Source organism: Cardiocondyla obscurior, linkage group LG10 (assembly GCF_019399895.1).
Source record: "Cardiocondyla obscurior isolate alpha-2009 linkage group LG10, Cobs3.1, whole genome shotgun sequence".
NCBI classification, from domain to species: domain Eukaryota; kingdom Metazoa; phylum Arthropoda; class Insecta; order Hymenoptera; family Formicidae; genus Cardiocondyla; species Cardiocondyla obscurior.
The window spans coordinates 2,407,187-2,425,444 of NC_091873.1; the positions used below are offsets into that span (position 1 = coordinate 2,407,187).

At 46.2% G+C, this 18,258-nt stretch overlaps 1 protein-coding gene and 1 long non-coding RNA gene across 2 annotated transcripts in view; both read right to left on the bottom strand.

Moving 5' to 3' along the window:
* The window catches only part of Mamo (zinc finger protein 628-like), a 207,230-nt gene extending 206,431 nt beyond the window's left edge, over nucleotides 1-799 (bottom strand). The window contains exon 1 of the mRNA XM_070662583.1: nucleotides 738-799. The gene's annotated coding sequence lies outside the window, so the exon portion shown is untranslated. The remainder of the gene's footprint in view (nucleotides 1-737) is intronic.
* Nucleotides 800-917: 118 nt separating this feature from the next.
* On the bottom strand, nucleotides 918-2,507 carry LOC139106104 (uncharacterized). Its single transcript, XR_011546301.1, has 3 exons — nucleotides 2,303-2,507; nucleotides 1,496-1,610; nucleotides 918-1,337 (listed from the first exon to the last, which is right to left on the bottom strand). It is a non-coding gene; the product is annotated as an uncharacterized lncRNA (long non-coding RNA).
* Between the last annotated feature and the right edge of the window lie 15,751 nt (nucleotides 2,508-18,258).

The window sequence follows — 18,258 nt, forward strand, 5'->3', positions numbered from 1 at the left end:
TTTTTTTTTTTCTTAAACAACATGTTTCTTTAAATTACTCAATTTTGTTGAGACTGATTGTTTCAATTTGTATGTACATTTCAATTTAAAGTTATATAATATCCCAATAAAATTATCTTACATTTGTTATTTATCAAAATGGTATTAATTTCCATTCGTCGAGGATTGACTCGTTAAAATTGTCAGATCGGCGATAAAACGCCCTTGCTTAACGTCACGTCGCGGATCGATTTGATGAATGAAAGAGAATGAGGATGCAGGAATGTCCGAAGGAGGTCACGCTAATTACAATGGCATTATTCATACTAAGCAACAGAAGAGATAAGACGGGCCAATAAAACTATCGCGAATCCTAATTTTGAAAAGGCAAATGTGGGAGTTCTAATTGTTGCCGCTTTTCCGCGATGCTAAATTGTTTTCTCGTTTGGCTCATTTCGTGCCACGAGAGTAAATGTCAGCTTAATTTTTATTATTTCGTAAATTTTAATTATTATTTTCCAGTGTAAATTAAATTTTTATTACGAGATTAAATTTACTGCGATACGTTAATAAATTAAATAACGATATTTTTTTACGGAGCGCAAGGTAATCGAGAACATCTGAAATACTACTTTTCAAACTACTAATGATGTTACCATAGACGACAAATCTACGAATTTTAATATTTTTTAATTATTACTGTTATACATATTTTATGGCAAATTCGTCGTCTTGGTAAAAAAAAATTCGTCACTTACATTTGATGCGACGCGAGCGGGGTTCAGCTACGCAGACACACTGGTAGAATGTAACGCTGTAGGATTCTGTAACACACAAATTAAAAAAACCAAAATGAAAAAAATGTATAAAATAGCGATTATTGATTTAAAATATAATTTTTATATGCAACAATTATTCTTCTTTTTTAATATTTGATATTATAATTATTTATCGTTTGCAAAGATTTTTTATAAGAAATTATTATTACTTTTAAGATAATAAAATCAGCAAAAATAAATAGAAAAAATTATTTCTTTAATATAAATAGGAAATAATATTTACCCAAACGATGCCCCGCCGATGTATGATGTCCATCCTGGACCTGCTCCTCCTCTCAGAACTCAGATCCATCCTTCTTTTACAAGTCACTCGCGACATTCGCGAATACGCGCGCGGATTATTAATTAAATCTATACGCGCGACCCTGGCGGCACTCCCGTTTTTAAATATCCTAAATAAATTTCGGTCGTCCGGTTACTTTATGCGGTTTCGCGACGAACCCCGACCGTGGTTCGTACATTCGATTATCGGCGACGACACTTAAAAGTCTCTTTCGGAATTTAATCCAAGTAAAACTCCTGTAACAAACAAAAAGGAACATTAATTGTAGAGATGCTAAAGATATCTTCCAGTGTTAAAAAAAAAATTTACACGTGTCTCTAATTAGCTTATCAATTAAAAAAACGTTTTCTATCTTTGATACGACAGTTATTAAATTTGTGTAAATGATACTTACCCTTGGGCTGCTCCGTCGAGGCACGATGCCCTTCCTGGGCCTCCTCCTCCTCTCAGGATGTCTATAATAAGCCAGGTCCGACAGCGGCACGTTCGCTTCTTCTCTGGGTCATTACCTGACACAGAAAAAAAAAAGTTTTATATAGTTAACATTCCCAGAATATAAATCGTTCATCGCGACGAGATAGCCATGAAACGAATCACTTTCCGTGCTGTTGTTCGCTTCAGGGATACTCTACAAAGTCTACATACGTCCGAATAATCGGTCGCAAAAGTTAATTCGCGTCAGCTAACAACTTATTACGATCAGGAATGCAACATGTTTTTCAGCGTACTGATCTGGCTTACTGCGTGCTCGACCGGCAGCCCTCGCATAACAAGGTCACGTAAATACCACGCGAGAACGTACGCCGCTGCTATGATCTCTACCCAGCCCACCCGCTACGCAGCGCGTTGTACTAGAGTATGTCGAATATTATAATCAGTATTACTTTCAATGCGCTATAAGACTTTAACTGTTAAAGATATCGGCACTCGTCAATTAAATGCCACTTCGACCGAACTCCGATTTAACCTGACCGACTCTTAACTTTCGGCATTATGAACGTTACTTCTACCGGCCGTTGAATTTTTTCACACACCGTTAACAGCAGTGGAGATTACTCTCCGATCGGCTTGCTCGGAGCCTGATCGAAAAAGGCTTAAATTAATTTCACACGAGGCACGACATGTGCGCGTAAATGGTTAATGCGTAAACGGCGACGAAACTTACTCCAAGGGGATAAATACTTATCTGAAGTGCTCTCACCGTGTACGGAGCATTCGCCGAGAAGATGATTTGCGTCGGGATCCATCTCCGAGCATCGAATATGCGTATCACTTCCGGAACGTGGCTCGGCCACGTGCTGCGTGCTCGGTAGTCGGCAGCGGAAAGGAAGTAGGAAGGGGGGAGCTCACGCACCTGCTCTACCGCTTACCCCCACTCCTTCGACTCGTCCCTCATCTCTGCGTGTTAAGCTGTAACAAAATTTATATGCCGATTATTATATTGAATATTATATCGGGTATTAATTTTAATATATTACGATTCCGCACTTGCTAGATCCGTTGCGGTACTTGTCAATTAGATGAATTATTTGTACGTAGTTAATACAATTAATATACAAAAGTATATAAATTACATTTAAAGGATCAAAACGCGTTTGAAGTACCATATAAGATACATACGTTCGTAGTTAGTTTACTACCGAAAATTATTAAATATAAAACAGTTTTCTTCGTCGTGAAAGTAGCAAAATTAATATAATTAATATACAAAAGTATATAAATTACATTTAAAAGATCAAAACGCGTTTGAAGTACCATATAAGATACATACGTTCGTAGTTAGTTTACTACCGAAAATTATTAAATATAAAACAGTTTTCTTCGTCGTGAAAGTAGCAAAAATAAATAACGGGCGGAAAGCGCGTGCTTTGTAATGTCAGGTATATTAATTAAAAATGGACTTCGTTACGGTTCAGCTTGACGCAGCAGACACGATATACCGAGCTATATGTATCCTGGCATTTTTTTCAAAAGATAAACCGACTAAAAATTCGTCGAAAAATTCTCTGAATTGAACGATTGGCGCGGATCATATTGCCGTGTACGCCGGATCGTGCAGCGTGCGATATGCATAACTGAAGGAAGGCCGGCCCGGCAAGGAACATAAATCGCGAGTGATCGACGCCGCAGAGAGACGCGACGAGGAGCAATTTTTGATTGTCAAGCGCCACGTTAGCCTCGTTACGTCTGCACAACTGGAGGAGGCTCCCGTAGCGCCCGACGCGGCCAACCCCGGGCTTTATTAAAACTGGTATATCGCCTGTACTATCTTATAGCCACGGCCTCCTATTTAAGGTTTTGAAATTCAAATCAAGCGCGGCCCTGCCGTCCGCTATTGATATGCGAAATATCGCGGGTCTACCGGACCCGCCCGCTCGCTCTCCCGCCTATGAGCGATGCCATAAAATGGCAAAAGAGGCAAAGCCGCCGCGGAAAAAGAGACCGAGGGTCCTCGCCTCGGGTAAAGGCCTCTGCGTCGCGCGTCATAAGTCCGATATGTAAAACGCATATACATATCGGCCGAGATATAACGGCGCGTGGCGTGAATCGGTGGGCGAAATAGAGCCGCGTCGGGATGATGATCGGCGCGAGCCTCGCCGACGAAGTTTTCGCTCAATGAATATTTATATGAATGATTAAGCGGCGTGTAGCTTAATCCCCGCTGATCCCGCCGAGCGGCGAGCGTGGAGCCGCTGGAAAGACTTTCAGGCAAGATTGTCTTGAGGAGAAAGGGAGGAGAGTGTCTCTTTAACTTTTCGAGCGTTCTTCCCCCCCGGCTATCGTTGCTCCTACGCTTCGAAAATAACACCGGAAGTTTCTTAAGAGCTCGCAGGCGTCTCGCATGAATCGACCCGTTTTGCACGTACGGACAAAATACCAGGATTCTCGCGCACAGGAATCCGGTTGTCTTTCGATTGATCAGCCACCGTCATTCGGAATATCTCTCGGACACGTACCCAGCCCGACGTCCCGACAGACCGAATTTTCCTTCGTGCGTGTCTGCACGGATCTGTGTGCACGTATGCACGGTATGACGCGCGCGTACGCGTGTCGCACACGTGCGCGCCGCGTGTACGTACTCTTGAAACCTTACAAGAACGGAGACGCGCGAAGAGACGGAGGGAAAACGCGTCGAGAAAGGGAGACGACGATAGGGATGGAGAGGACGAGAAAGGAAGAGAGACTGTACGAGAGAGCGAGAAAGGTAGGAACGGTTCACGCAGACACTCGCGAAATTACGGCCTTCGCTTACGTCTGGATACATCGCTCGAGTGAACGAGCTAGCGCCAGCGGACGACCAGGGTTTATAGGGTTGCTGCAGGCACAGCGAGGGATGGCGGCCCGTCGGAGAGAAAGAGAAGAGAGGCAGCGAGGAGCGGCGAGGCGGCAGGAGATGCGGCGAAGGCAGAGAAGGACAGAGGCCTCCGGTAAGGGTACGAGAGGACGGGGTCGGTGGAATAGGACGGTGGTGGTTACGGGGACGCACACACCGACGTGGTTTTACTGTTTCGGAAGTCTAGCCGCCTCCAGGCTATCCACCCCCTTTCCGGCACTACCGGAGTCCCACCATCCACCCGACGACCACCCTTCGCCCTCTCATGGGGTGGCCCACCCGCTTATACGACCTTCCACCCCCTTCGGCCAGACTAGCACACACCGAAGTCGTAAACCTACACCCTGCCTCTCCCGTTCTCTTCGTCTCGTTTGCGCTCTCTCTGTTCTCTCCGTCCTTCTTTCTCCCGATGCCTGCCCTCCCCTCGCCCTCGTTCTACCGTTCGTTCCATCCTCGCCCTCGTTCGACCACCCTCGACCCGACCCACCCTCGCCCACGTCCCTTCAAGCTCGCACGGATACCTCGAATGCACCAGCTCTTTCTCATCGTCTGTCTGACACGCACGCACGCCACCGCTACCGCTGGGATACGAGCACGTATTACACACATACACACATGAACGTCCACCCGAAGGCATACATGCAGACATGCGTGTATGATAGCGGGTATGCGTACGCGTGTGTGTGTGTGTGCGCGTGCGAGATCGCACTCGTCCGCGCGCGCCTATAAGCGCGTGCACGTATACGCGTCTAGATGTGAGTATATACGATCTTTCGTAAGAGGTGTGGGGAAGAACGTAATTCCATCGGCACCGCCGGTGGTACCACGCCGACTGACACCCTTTCCCCGCGACCCCTCGTTACCCGACTCGCTCTTCCACCCCCTGCGCGCTTCACCGCGCGCGGCAGGATCACGAATTCGTTTCGACGAAATTGTTCGGGTCCACGCTGAGAATTATCGAGGTTCGAGTAGTTAAACGGTAGCCCCTACCACGGAGGATTCGGCCGAAGGTGAATGAGATCGGAGGACTAGCTGCTTCGCCTATCTACCGGCTTTCCGTCCGGAACTCCTTCGTTTGAATTGTTGAGAACTCGTTTCCGAACTTTTCGGTGATAATTAGGCACCTTTTACGACGTCAACGACAGTCGAAACGCGCGCCAAGTATTGCGATATCGCGATGATACGGCAGGGGGAGGATGGGAAAACTTCAATACCCCGATTGAATAATTATCGCTCTTCGCGAGAGTATTCCTCGCGCGTCAAATCGCCGTTTTATAGCAATGGACAGCGATTACGGCGATAATTAACATTCCGGAAATATTACGTGGCCGTACGATCGTCGAAAAATACGGTGGTAATGCTTTCCATTATTTGGTAGGGAACGATAATACGATAATCGAATTTAAAGTATATAAGAATGTTTCTTCCTCGCATGTGAAATGTTTTAGACAAGGATTTTTAGTACAAAAAAAATTATGAAAATATTGAATATTGGAAATTAATATTTTCCGGTATGTTTCGATCGAAATCAGTGGACAAATAATTTTATTTATGATACAAACGGTTTAACTTGAAGATCAATTTATAAAATAAATTAACAATCAAAAATTGAAAACGATGAACGCACTGAAATTGTCAAATAATTTTAATTTTTAACATTTACACCAGTGTGATATTCTGGTATTCCGTAACAAAACAATTTAATTTGAAAATTGGTTTACAAAGTAATTTATTATATATAAAAATGTGATTTTTAATATTCATAAATAGTGTTCTAATTTCTGTTATATTTCCAAAATTATACTTAATGCTGATTAATTTTTCTCGATCTTTTCCACAAAAGTGACAATTTAAAATAAAATTTTTTTTTTTTACAGAAAAAAGCGAGGAGAAAAATGAAGTAGTTTGACGTTATCAACATTTCCCACTCTCAAGAACTCTCTTCTTTCGCGATGCGTCGAACGAGGAGAATGCAACAACGAGTAGAATTCAGCTCACACCGGCGCAGTCGAGTTTATGGCAGGATTTTAGGTGTGTTTTCATGGAATTAATACAGAGTTTAGCTTTGCGACCATAAACTACATCCAGACGGCAGTAAAACGGGCGAAATGGCCGGACACAGTACTGTCTCGCCTCGGGCCATTAATGGGTCACGAGACGGGGCTAACTATAAATTGATAAGAGGAACCTGACCCGTTCCATTAAGAGTAAAAGTTCGGCAGACGTCTGGCCTGTCTTTTTTATGCGCGACTGTTCCCTCACTTCCGCACGACTTTTTACTTTTATCGCGCGGCCGGGGCGGACCTGAGGACGGACCAACCAACGACGAAGGAAATTATGGTCCTCGGTCCTTTCCTCTCTAACGTGAGAGGAAGGAAGTGCGATCTTAATGACGCGCTCGTTCAGCCGCCCCGTGCGTCGTGAAAAACTCTCTGGTACGTATCTTCGTGCGATCGTTTGCATATCGGAGCTTTTCATCTCGCCGAATGCACGCTCCGTCTCCGCATATAAATGCGCTGCTATTGTCGCTGAGACTGAGACACCACCGAGAGAGACGTTATTAAAGCACCAATTGCTTCAATCCGGATGTCATAAGTAAAGGCAATCTCACTCCATATGTGTACGCTGCGTCAGGATATATATTTATGCTTTTTTATTTTTTATTTTTTTTTTTCTTTTCTTATTCCGGAATATTGATAAATTTTTCTATTTGCGTGGATATTTGTATTTGTAATATTATATTGAGCTTATCTATTACAATGGGAATCACGGAAGTTTTACGCGCGATGAATCTTTTAATCTCAGATTATTTCAGTTATTTGTCTCTCGGACTGTGTCGCGCTCGATAAATCGATGAGGATGTATAAATCGCCTCGATTTTATGGGAATTTCCGAATGCGGGGCGTGTGTAGAGTAGCTCGCTTGCGTTCATCGGTTCGCAACAAGTGTAGATTTATTCACCGACATCGAGATTTGTCGCGCATACACGCTCGATCGCATAAATTATTCGGGACCTCGCGAAAAAGTGTTTGAAACATCTCCCGCGATTCGAATCCGGTGGATTCTGCGGCTGGAGTAGCATCTCGTTAATATCAGCCCAGAAGATGATAAACGAGGCCAACTTATCAGCAGTCTACGAACACGACCAAAAAGTTTCGAGGTCCAAAGTAGCGGCGGCGCCGCGGACGCGGAAAAGAGAGCAAACAGAGAGACCGATAAAAGGGGCAGAAGCAGTATCCCGCCCCGCGCAGCGGGGGGAGGGAGGGTAGGGGGAAGAGGCGCAAGGTAGAAGGATAAGAAGGAACTAGAGGAACGAGAGAAGCGATAAAGCGAGCAAGCGAGCGAGAGAAAGGGAGGGCGGGTGGGTAGAGGGCTAGGTAAGTCGGTTTTCGACATTGACTAAACGAGACACGGAGACATGGCGTCCGTAGGAAGGATGGTAAGTGCGCCGACCATCAACCCCCCTCGACCCCCCGCGCTCCGCTTCTCTTCCATCTCCGTACCCGACCCTACGTCGAGCCACGTCAACCCCCGTTCGACTTCCCCTTGACTTCCCCACCGGTTCGCCAGGACCTATAGGCACGTAACACCCTCCGCCGCAGGCTCCTGCCCACGAGCAAAAGGGCATTGCCTCGGCGAGGCGCAAAGGAGCCCTTCTTCGTGTGTGATGCACAACCCCACGTCGGACTCTAACGCTTAACGCTCGGGCCGCTCGCTACGCGTTACTTCGCGACCCCTTCGTCTTCGTACGCCCCCGTCGTTCTCTCTCTGAAACCCCATTGGCAACCGTTCTGCCATGGTATCTCCACGGCAAAATGGCCACCCGACCTTCCGCTATCTGACTTCAACCCAGTTCGTAACTGGGTGATGTATACCGGCGTCCCCGAGGTCCGACAGCTATTCGTCACACTATTGTAACGCTCGAAAAATAATAAGAGCTTCTCCGTAGCCTCTATCCGTTCTACGTGTCTCGTAAAACTTTATGTTCTATAAATGCCAACAGTTTTAATGCGATTTAAATGGTATCGAATTGCTTTCCGTGACGTATATCTAATTTATAATTTTTTTTTTTATGACTTTGCGGCTTATTTTATCTTTAACAAAAACATCGATATAAATATATACATATATCTACGTTCGCCAATACGGTAATAAGTTTTTCCGATCAACCATCGCCGACTTTTTTTTAACGCCGAGACGTATTATGCGTCCTTGAACTCGTTTCAGCTGCGAAATTGATTTTGGCACGGCTCATTCGTTTAGCGGGAATCTGTTTTGTTGCAATGCTCGTGAATTCTCGCAGGGCGGATAACACGCCCTAAGGTGTACGCTGCTGCGATGACTTCTGACGTGCGACCCCGATTTTCCAACCGCGTCTCGCTGCCGCGTCGTCGTCGTCGTCGACGGCTTTTCGAGAACGGTCGCGCTCGCGCTACGTGCTATGAAAAAGGGATTTCTATGAGAATTTCGGATTTCTGGGCGCGACGAGCGAGTGTCAGCAGAGCGCCGCTTCGCCCTCCCGCATCCCTTGCTTTTCACAGAGTTTCCGCCGTGGCGATGTTAGTCCGATGCGGTAGAAGTGGATGAATCAGGGACGCGACGTGGACCAAAAGCTGGTGCTTGCCGAGAGTCAATATTCTCGGATGGCACACAGCTAAAATGAGACACGAGAAAGAGAGAGAGAAAGAGGGAGAGAAACGAAATCTTTGGGGATTTCGATATATTTCCAGGGCGGATCGTGTCGCGAACGCGATCTTTTTGCTCCACTTATACCTGTGTCTCTCTCACATCTCTCTCTCTCTCTCTCTCCTTTTTTTTTCGTTCGTGTGTAGATGCATGCACGCATCGATTCTTCACCGACTGTCGCGTCAGCGTCAGTGCGAAGGGCGAGGATTGAAAATTGGGAATGCGCATGAGAGAAGAAAAAAGGGACGCGCGGAAGAGAAGCGCGTGGCGTTTACGGGAGGTAATTTTCGTGCTGCAAGAAAAAAAAAGGGACTCGCGTAAACTCGGCGAACCGCGCGGTCCGTGCGAGTGTCAGCAACCGTTCGTCCTGTATACGCTTTCGCCGGGCATCTACGACCCTCCTCCGGTCCGACGACGACGGCGGGATAGAAGACGGTTACGACACGTAGAAAACGCGACGAGCGCTGGAATTGCACGACGGCGGCTACAACCGGGAAAGTTGTTGCCTTCTCCCCCATTTTTTTTTTTTTTTTTTTTACAGAAGTAACACGAATAAATTCAGTCGGCATAGCACGGCAACTCCCACGATCATTTCGGCTTCTTGACGCGTCGTACGCGCGTCAGCAGTACGCCTCCTGATAGCATCTTGCTTTGCACTTTTCCTTGCGTCAGGTATTGGGTAACGAACCAAAATAGGGTGAACGTGGCACTGTTCTGTGGCAATAGAGAGAGGAGCGCGACAATGATAGCCTTCCCGCTGGCAGATTGAGCGATAAAGATAAAGATGAATTTTTTAAAATGCGAAATGCACTAATCAGGTAAAAATTTTTTTGCTGACGCAAATGAAACGGGACGATTGTGAAGCATTGAATTACCTTAAAGCCAAAAATCTGTTGTTTTATAATAAATTCTGTTTTAGGAAAAAAGCACGTAGAAAAAATAAATAAAATTATTTTCTGTACATAAAAACAAATTAATAAAAAAAAAATTATAAAATAATAATTTCTTATGTTACTTTTGAAAACTCTTGCCGTATCGATTAACTAACGAGTATTTGTAATAAGCAGGATATAAATTAATTTCTCATTAATTCAATTTTTAACAATCTGGTTGTTAAAAGCAGGAAGCTTGTACGCAAAAATAGATGACGATTCCGAGTTACGCAAGTCAATACATCTCAATAAACGGGACTTCATCGTCGTAACGTGCGACGATAGATTCGCATAATCGATCGGGGGAGGGAGACGCAATTTCTTAGTGTCCTCTTTCGCGCGTTTCCGTGGCGTCGGTGGTGTCGTGACAAGGCGGGCTGGCGGCAACGAGCGGCGGGTGGCCAAGCAGGGTGGGCGGCTACACGCGGTCCAAAATGCGGCTCCTTCTCGCAGGCAGGACGCCGAGGACAAGGACGAGGACGAGGACAACGACGACGAGGACGAGGACGAGGACGAAAGCGGGGTGTTCTGTAGGGACTAGCGCGAGGGCGGATCAATACAATCGCTAATCCGGTGCATTGTGAGGCGAGGCGTGGCGTAGCAAAGAGGCGAGGTGAGGCGGTAGTAGTGGTCTTGCTTGCCTTCCTCATCCCCCTCGCGTCTCAGCCGTCGGTTTCAACCCTCGCCCTTTCGCCCACCCGTCCTCTTCTCCCTTTGCCCCCCTTCACCGCTTTCCCCCCCGTGCACCCACTCACCATCCGGCCTCCTCCGACCACCACCGCGCCCTCCTCGCCACTCGCCCCCGCGCACGACGGTTTTCCTCCCCTCGCCGCTCTCTGCGTTTCAACCCCTCGACGAGCCTGCCTCTGCCTTCCTTCGTGGCCGTTCGGCCCACCCGCGCCCCTACGCCGTCGTCGTCCGTTGCCTTCCACCGCTGCCGGCACCGTCTTGCCGCACTTCCGCCTTCCAACCCTTAACCTACCCCTCAGCGAACCAACAACCCCCTCGGTGGCAGCAACGGTGTAGGATCGCCCGTACGTCGACGAAAACGTAATCTACAATCGCGATCGGATCCTTCGATCGAAGGAGCTTACGGCACCGGCTTGCTCACGAATTCACACGATCGCCGATTTGTTATTCTTTGTTTTCCCTCGAGATATGAAAAGGCAGGCTCGAGGAGAATGACGAAAAAAGTGACGGCCCAATTTTTCAGCAGCACGCGCGGATGCGGCTGCATGTTGTTAAACTTTGTTGCGCGGAGTTTGCCTTTTGCGCCTCACACGTGCGTAGAGAGGGTGAATTACGGTCGGTGTGCTGAATTAACGCAGAACCAGACTAGCGCTGTAAGAACCAATTTTATCGGTTCAAACTACTATATTATTTTATTACCTAGACTACGATACATCGTTAAAACATTCGGACGCAGGTTCTTGAGAAAGTTAAAAGGGGAATTCCTAACTGAGCCGATGCCGGAAGAGGTATAAACGAGTCGCTAAAATATTCATATTTGCGCGATTGATAATTTGTACTCCGCGCCCGATATATCTCGCCTCTATAAAAAATGCACGTTAACGAAATTTGGACAAGGAACAACGGAATTAAATAGTGGCCATAAGTATCGAGCTGTTGCGGAGACCACCGAGGAGCGCTTATAAAAAGTTAAACAAGATTAAGGCGGAAAGCGAAGAGGAGTCGGTAGTGAATAGCCGGCTGTAATTTCTAGCCTTCTGCGCAACTTAAAAGATAAATGCCTTGCCGCTCGTAATGAGTATGAGCTCAGGAAAATATGCTGCAGGCTCCTCGTCCGTGCCGGACGAAACGGCAGGATTTTCCGAAATGTCGTTCGCATTAATTTACACGCATGCTTTGCCGGGCGATAATTGCTGAGGGTGAAAAATTATACGCGGCTCTGTTTATCGAAATCGATATTCGGTGTAATATTACGAGGGTTTAATTGCACGGCGTCAGATTTCATTTGTTAAAATTATATCTCGCGCTGCGGTACAGATAATTGCGAAAAATCATAAGCGGCTATTTATCAAAGTTAAAATTCGGGATAATAATACGGCAGTTTAATTGCATCACGCCCCCCTCCTCCCCCTCTCTCCCCAACGGTGTGTATTTCATCGGTATCAAACCGACACGTAACTCCCGCGATAAACAGTTTTCGTCAATGGCTGAAAAGTGGGTGGGAGAGGAAAGCACCGTTCGTTGCGTGAACGAATTTATTTATTGCAACGACCGCTGTTGCAACTTTTGAATGGAAATGTGTCCACCGCGCGGGAAAACGCGCGCTGCTACTTCCGCTGATGATCGCGCGCCGAGCGAACTTTAGAGAGCTACAAAAGCATAATTGCTCCGCAGCCCGTTATACAAATCCGCGAGTTACCGAGGAATTTAATAGCGACGATGCCCCTTCGAGATGCACTCACGCGCGTGCTCACAGAGATTTTGTCTTACAGTGCTCTTTCGAACCGTCTGCTACGATTTTCCGACAACGTTAATCGTCGTAAGGTAGCTTAGTATAAAAAAAAAAAAACGCGAGAACAGTAATTTCTTGTCTCTTTTTCTTTCTATCAAAAAATTTATTTTCAGTAAAATTCCCAATAGGCGTAGATCAGAATTTTGCTTAGTTACTTTACTTTTATTGGCTTTACTTCGTTAGGTTTATTCTTCAAAAATTGCGGCTCTTTTTAGATTTTTCCTTTTCACGATGAAATGTATGCGAACGTAACTCGGTTTACCGTAAAAAATTACATACAGACAATACGTTATTTTGCGGGATCGCACGTGATCGAGATGAAAAACGGCTGTTGAAAGTATCGCGGGGTACTCGCGATTCCACGCCAATGGGCTTCCACCCCCTGACAAGCGCCGGCAATATCAGAGCGGCATTCCTGCACCCTTCACGGAACCGCCCACTCTTAAGCGAGATGGACCCAAACAAACTCGCGAGCGAGCAGCCGAAACTGTGTTACTGGAATAAACTGTTCGCGGCAGCAGCACCAACAGTTTACCAATACGCGCGCACGTGCGGGATTACCGTTCGCGCGATACACGCTCGCGCATTTGAATGCAAGCGCGCCGGTGGAGATTGCGTCGCGGATGATGCAGCGTGCAATTCGCTTTCAGTTGGCATCAAAAGCGGAAGAAAGTGCCATAAATTCGGCGCGTAACGCCGCCGTGCTCGCCGGAAACCGCCTCCGCGGCATTCGCGAAACGTTCGCAGAACAACGTTCCCCGTGCGCGCATCGCGCTGCTGATTTACCCCTTTGATTTACGAACGGCCCGCGGCGCAACAAGCGTACGATTCCAATGTCATTGCACAAAGACATGCTTTGGGCTTCGGGGGACACGCTCTGACATGGCAAAGAAGCGTGCATACCTCCGCTATAGTGAGGTTTTATCCGTAAAAAAAGAAAAAAAAATTTTTTCCACCTTCGTGAATTATATTTTACATATCGAAAACTACTTCGGAGTATTTGGGATGTAATACCTTTGAGTATTGAATCAACAAAAATTATTGGGAACGAATAAAAGAACGCGAAAGAATTTTAGCGACTTCCTTCGGGATGCGTCGTCCACGAGATCGTCCCGTGTACAAAGAGAGAGAAAGAGAGAGAGAGAGAGAAAGAGAGGGAGGCGATAATTACTCGTCGTTCGTTTGGCGGATTTCCATTCTACGAATGGACCATCTGAGGACGTGTCCAGATGGAGCAGAGCGCGTGTGTATATATACGTAGGGTCAGGCCAGCCAATTATCAAGTGATTGCTCGCAGATTATAGGAAATGCAGTTCCGCGAATGGAAGGTGTGCGACGTCATATCTGCGCATCGTCCACCCACACCCCCGGTCCGCGCGATTCTCCACTTCCTCTTGTCGTATCCTTCGCGAATTGGTTATCGGTATTTGCCGTTCGGCGATCGGGGCGTCCAGCTTACTACTTGTTTGCTATTTCCAGAGATTATCTTTCCGAGGGATGTCCCATTACACTGGCTGTATCAGAGAATTACAATTGGTGCAAGCGGATCCCCCTCGTGACACCGGCTGAGCGTCGTAAAAAAATTATTACTCGAGAATTCGTCGACGTCGGGATCGATAAGGCGCAAATATTGCAGGAGCGAAGCTCGCGAATTCACCCGATCGATCGCTTATCTATTTTAGAAGTTACGGCTTCGCGCTTTTTTTTTTTTTTTTTTTTCTGTTTTATTGTGAACTAAAGATACTTATCGGGATAATTAAAATTAGTAACGACGATAAATAGAACATTAAATTTTTTTTTTAATATTGATTGTTATGTCAATTCTATTTTAATAGAGTATCTTATTTTAATCTGTGCACGGTTACGTTGAACACTTAGATTTTAACAATTCAAACGCCGCGATAATCCGGTGTATCCCGTTAATTCAACCGAATTAATTAACTCGGGTTATGGGGTTCGTTGCTCTCGAATCGAATTGAGAGACGCGCGGGACCAGAAGGCATTATCGGCACCACTCCATGACTTGGAACCCGCGTGTGGACCACGTCATCCGTTATAGATTATTGTTTATCCGCTACCAATCTGCAAATGGTCGCGCGGGCGGTAAAACAACGGAGGGAAAAACCTAAATTCCCCGCAATAAATGGCGTAAGGGCGGGCGGGACGGCCAACTCGGGGGATGGATGCTCGCTCGCGGATGTACAGGAAATTTGCCTAGAAACCTCGTATTGGCTATCAGGAAGGTCCGGTTGGCCGGTCGTGCATCGCGTCCAGTCTGCGCGAAGTTACGCCAAGTTCTGCAATCGGTCCACCCTGCCCCGCGCGTCATCCACCCTCACCCGCCCAACTGATCGTTCTTTCTCTCCCGATATTCCGTTCTCCACCATCCCCCGTTCCCTCCCCGTCCCGGTCGCCCTCCTTGCTCCTTTCCACCCCCTGCCGAGCCTACGCTCGCGTTTTCCTCTTTCTGCGCGCGGTCGCTGCAGCCTCAGCCCCTTCATCGCTCGCCACTCAGACTTCAATTAATTTCGCTGGTTCTGGGCCGACCGTTTTCCAATTTCGAGTTTCTACGGTGAACGCGAGCGCTCTCGATAGATACGGGGGACGCGGGAAAAGTGCAACGGTCGTCCACGAGACCGGCGGAAGAGAAGGATGCGCTGCTGTATGCATTCTGGCGGTTGCATACGGCACGCGCGCGCACGTACGAACGGCGAGTGCGTGCTTCGTCGGGAAAAAATTAATTGCATATGCGCATCGCCCCGAGGACGTCTCGAACCATCGTCGTAACAGCCCGCGAATGAATGAACAATCGAGCGAGCGAGGCGCGGGGGCGTTTTCGTCTGGATTACTATCGGGATTGCACGCCGGACCGGAAACCGCGCTTAACGTTTACATCCGCATGGCGAGCGAATTACTTTACTCACGCTGAGATATTTACAACTGTGCACCGTAATGTAAAATAACGTTACCGCGAAATATTCCCGGCTGCGTGCTTAATTTTAAAGCTACGTGCGCATTACGGCCGAGACGCATACAGAAGCGGGGTCACCTGTCGAGATCGGCGCGCGTAATACTCGCTCATAAACGTGTTGGTCTCCGACGTACGAACCGGAGAACGACGGCAACGCGATGCAATTCCACGCGCGTAAGGACGCAGACACGCACGAATCGGCACTAGCCGGCGCCGACCTCGCCGGGTGGAGCTTGCTTCACGCCGATTGATTTACAATAGCCGAAGGTGTGGCAGAATCCGACACCAATATCATGCCGATGGCCGCGTGGACAATTATCGTCGCCGGACAAAGGCTTACGGGGGTGTGCGGCACCTATACCATACATACGCCTAGCCTACGGCTCTTTACGCAGCTGACGCGTCGCGTATTAAGAATACGCGTGGGCCCGCACGTGCGTGGGCCAACACCCGCGCGCGTGTAACGCGACGCGCACGCATGCATCCGCGTCGAACCGAATGAAATTCGAACGCGCCTGCCGTGCCTCGTGAAAGAACGAGATAGAGACTGTTCTCTCTCTGTAATTCGCCGCCTATGATCCGCGAGATGTGAACGTCCGCGACGAGGCACGCTGATAAATTCAAGAGTTTTCTGCACGTTCGCTTTGAAACGATTTAAAAAAAAAAAAAATTTTTATTTTTTATTTTCATCGTGTCACTTTGCATTTATCGCTCTGAGGTGATTTCGCGAGATATATATCAACGTGCACGCGAAACGGAGATAGATATTTAAAACGGTAATTTCTCTCGGTATCACAAATTTAAGAACCCCGATAGACACTTGTGCGGGGTTTTTTTTTTTAATTACAAACAATGAAATTAGCGGTTTCTGTTCTAAGTAGAAAAAAAGCTGCAAAAAAACCGTTTACGAAAAATGATCTAATTACGGGAAACTGGAGTTCTAATCTTTTCAACTCAGAGATTCAAGTTCCTCTCTACGTTCAGTTGTCGTAATCGTTCTGGCATCTGCTTTCTATTATAAATGAGTTAGCTGATTATTTTTTTCTAGCGGGTAATATGGCAATAAATTGACAAACGAAACGGCTAATAAATGTTCAGAAGAGTTATTGGTGGACGTAGACGTCGATGCGAACGCGGATGCGCGCGAGACCTCCGTGATGCCGTTCCCGTCCATAAGAGCTCAAATTCCGAAATAATGTTGGGAAAATACGAGCGTGTTTCTCGAAGCGAAGAGTCTACGTTTCCCTTTTCAACTAATGCGCGAATATTCGTACCCACACCGGCGACGGCTGGAGTCCCGTAAGCAGTATCGGGCCGATATCGCGACAACATCTCGACAATGCCGATTGCGAAGGGCTGGAATAAATTTACGTAACGAACGACGGCGAGAGCGTGCGCGCAATGAGTTCGCAGATGCACACGTGTATGCCGTAGCACGTGTCGCCATTGCTTCGCAAAATAATAACACAGCCGCGCTAAGTTCCTTGATTTGATGTTGTTTGTCGTTCCCCACGCAAATGCCGCCTGCAAATAATCGCGGCGGCAGGAAATCGCGATAAAGATTCGCACAATCAGACGCACCACCCACGAAACTTCGAAGTCTTTTTTTTTTTCGCAGGAAAAAAAAATCTTTGAGTATCTGAGATCGGTTCGTTTACTTTAGTAAAGAAAAAAAAAATTAAAAGTAAACACTTTGTGATAAAACGTGTGTAAATATCTTGACGTGAAGATGTATCTTATCGGAATAATTAACCTTTCTTTTGCAATCAAATCTGATAATTGTGAGTTTTATTTGTGAATTTCAATATCGCAAACTCGATGTCAGATATGTTTTAGTAAGACAGTTTTGGGTACATACCTTGTTTTTTTTTTCTGGCAAGCGCACGGGATTCAAAGCCGACTTTTCACTTGTGCGGAATCATATTTCAGACGACGATATTTTCGAATATGGTGGCACTACCTGTGGAAAATTAATAAACTTAACTTTACTCGTTGGTAGGTAGAGAAAATGATCTTATCGACAACATTGGTAACATATCGAATGATAAACGATAAACGTATAAGATATGTACTAAAAACAAATTATTTTTATAGCTTTATAAATAAAAAAAATGTGCAATTAAATATATTTTCCATAAAATGTTCTGATTATAAAGAAAGATATAAAAGAGTATTGTAATAAATTAACTCGAATAAAGTATTATATTTTAATCAATAATTGGCGATAAGATCAACGTATATTAGACAAATATATAATCTAACTCTTAATATAACTTCGTTAAGTGTGTGCGATATATTTTTATATTTCTATTTTCGTGACGCAGCCGACAAAAGCTTGCTCGAATCACGATTGACAGACTACGTCCGTTTTAAATGAATCGATTAAGCATGTAATCTCTGCGTTGAGATAAGATTCGTGTTCCGGGCAGTGTTTTGATATCAAGTCATGCATAAAGATTATCGCCAATGCAACGTTTAAAAGACGTCTGCGTTCGACAGAAATATTTTTGCTGCGTCTTGTAAAAACATTCGCGCGGTGTTCTTTGAAGACAAAGGTCTTTGTAACTTTCTAACGATCAGATTAAAAAAAAAGATAAACATATTTCCACCCGGAATCGAACCGGGATTCATTCGCGGATGTGATCGCTACATCATAAAAACCTGCCGAACTTCCAAATCGCGTGTGATTCGGACAGCGTCCCTAAATAATTTTTACACAAGTAAAATACGAAATCGCAAATATGCTACATTG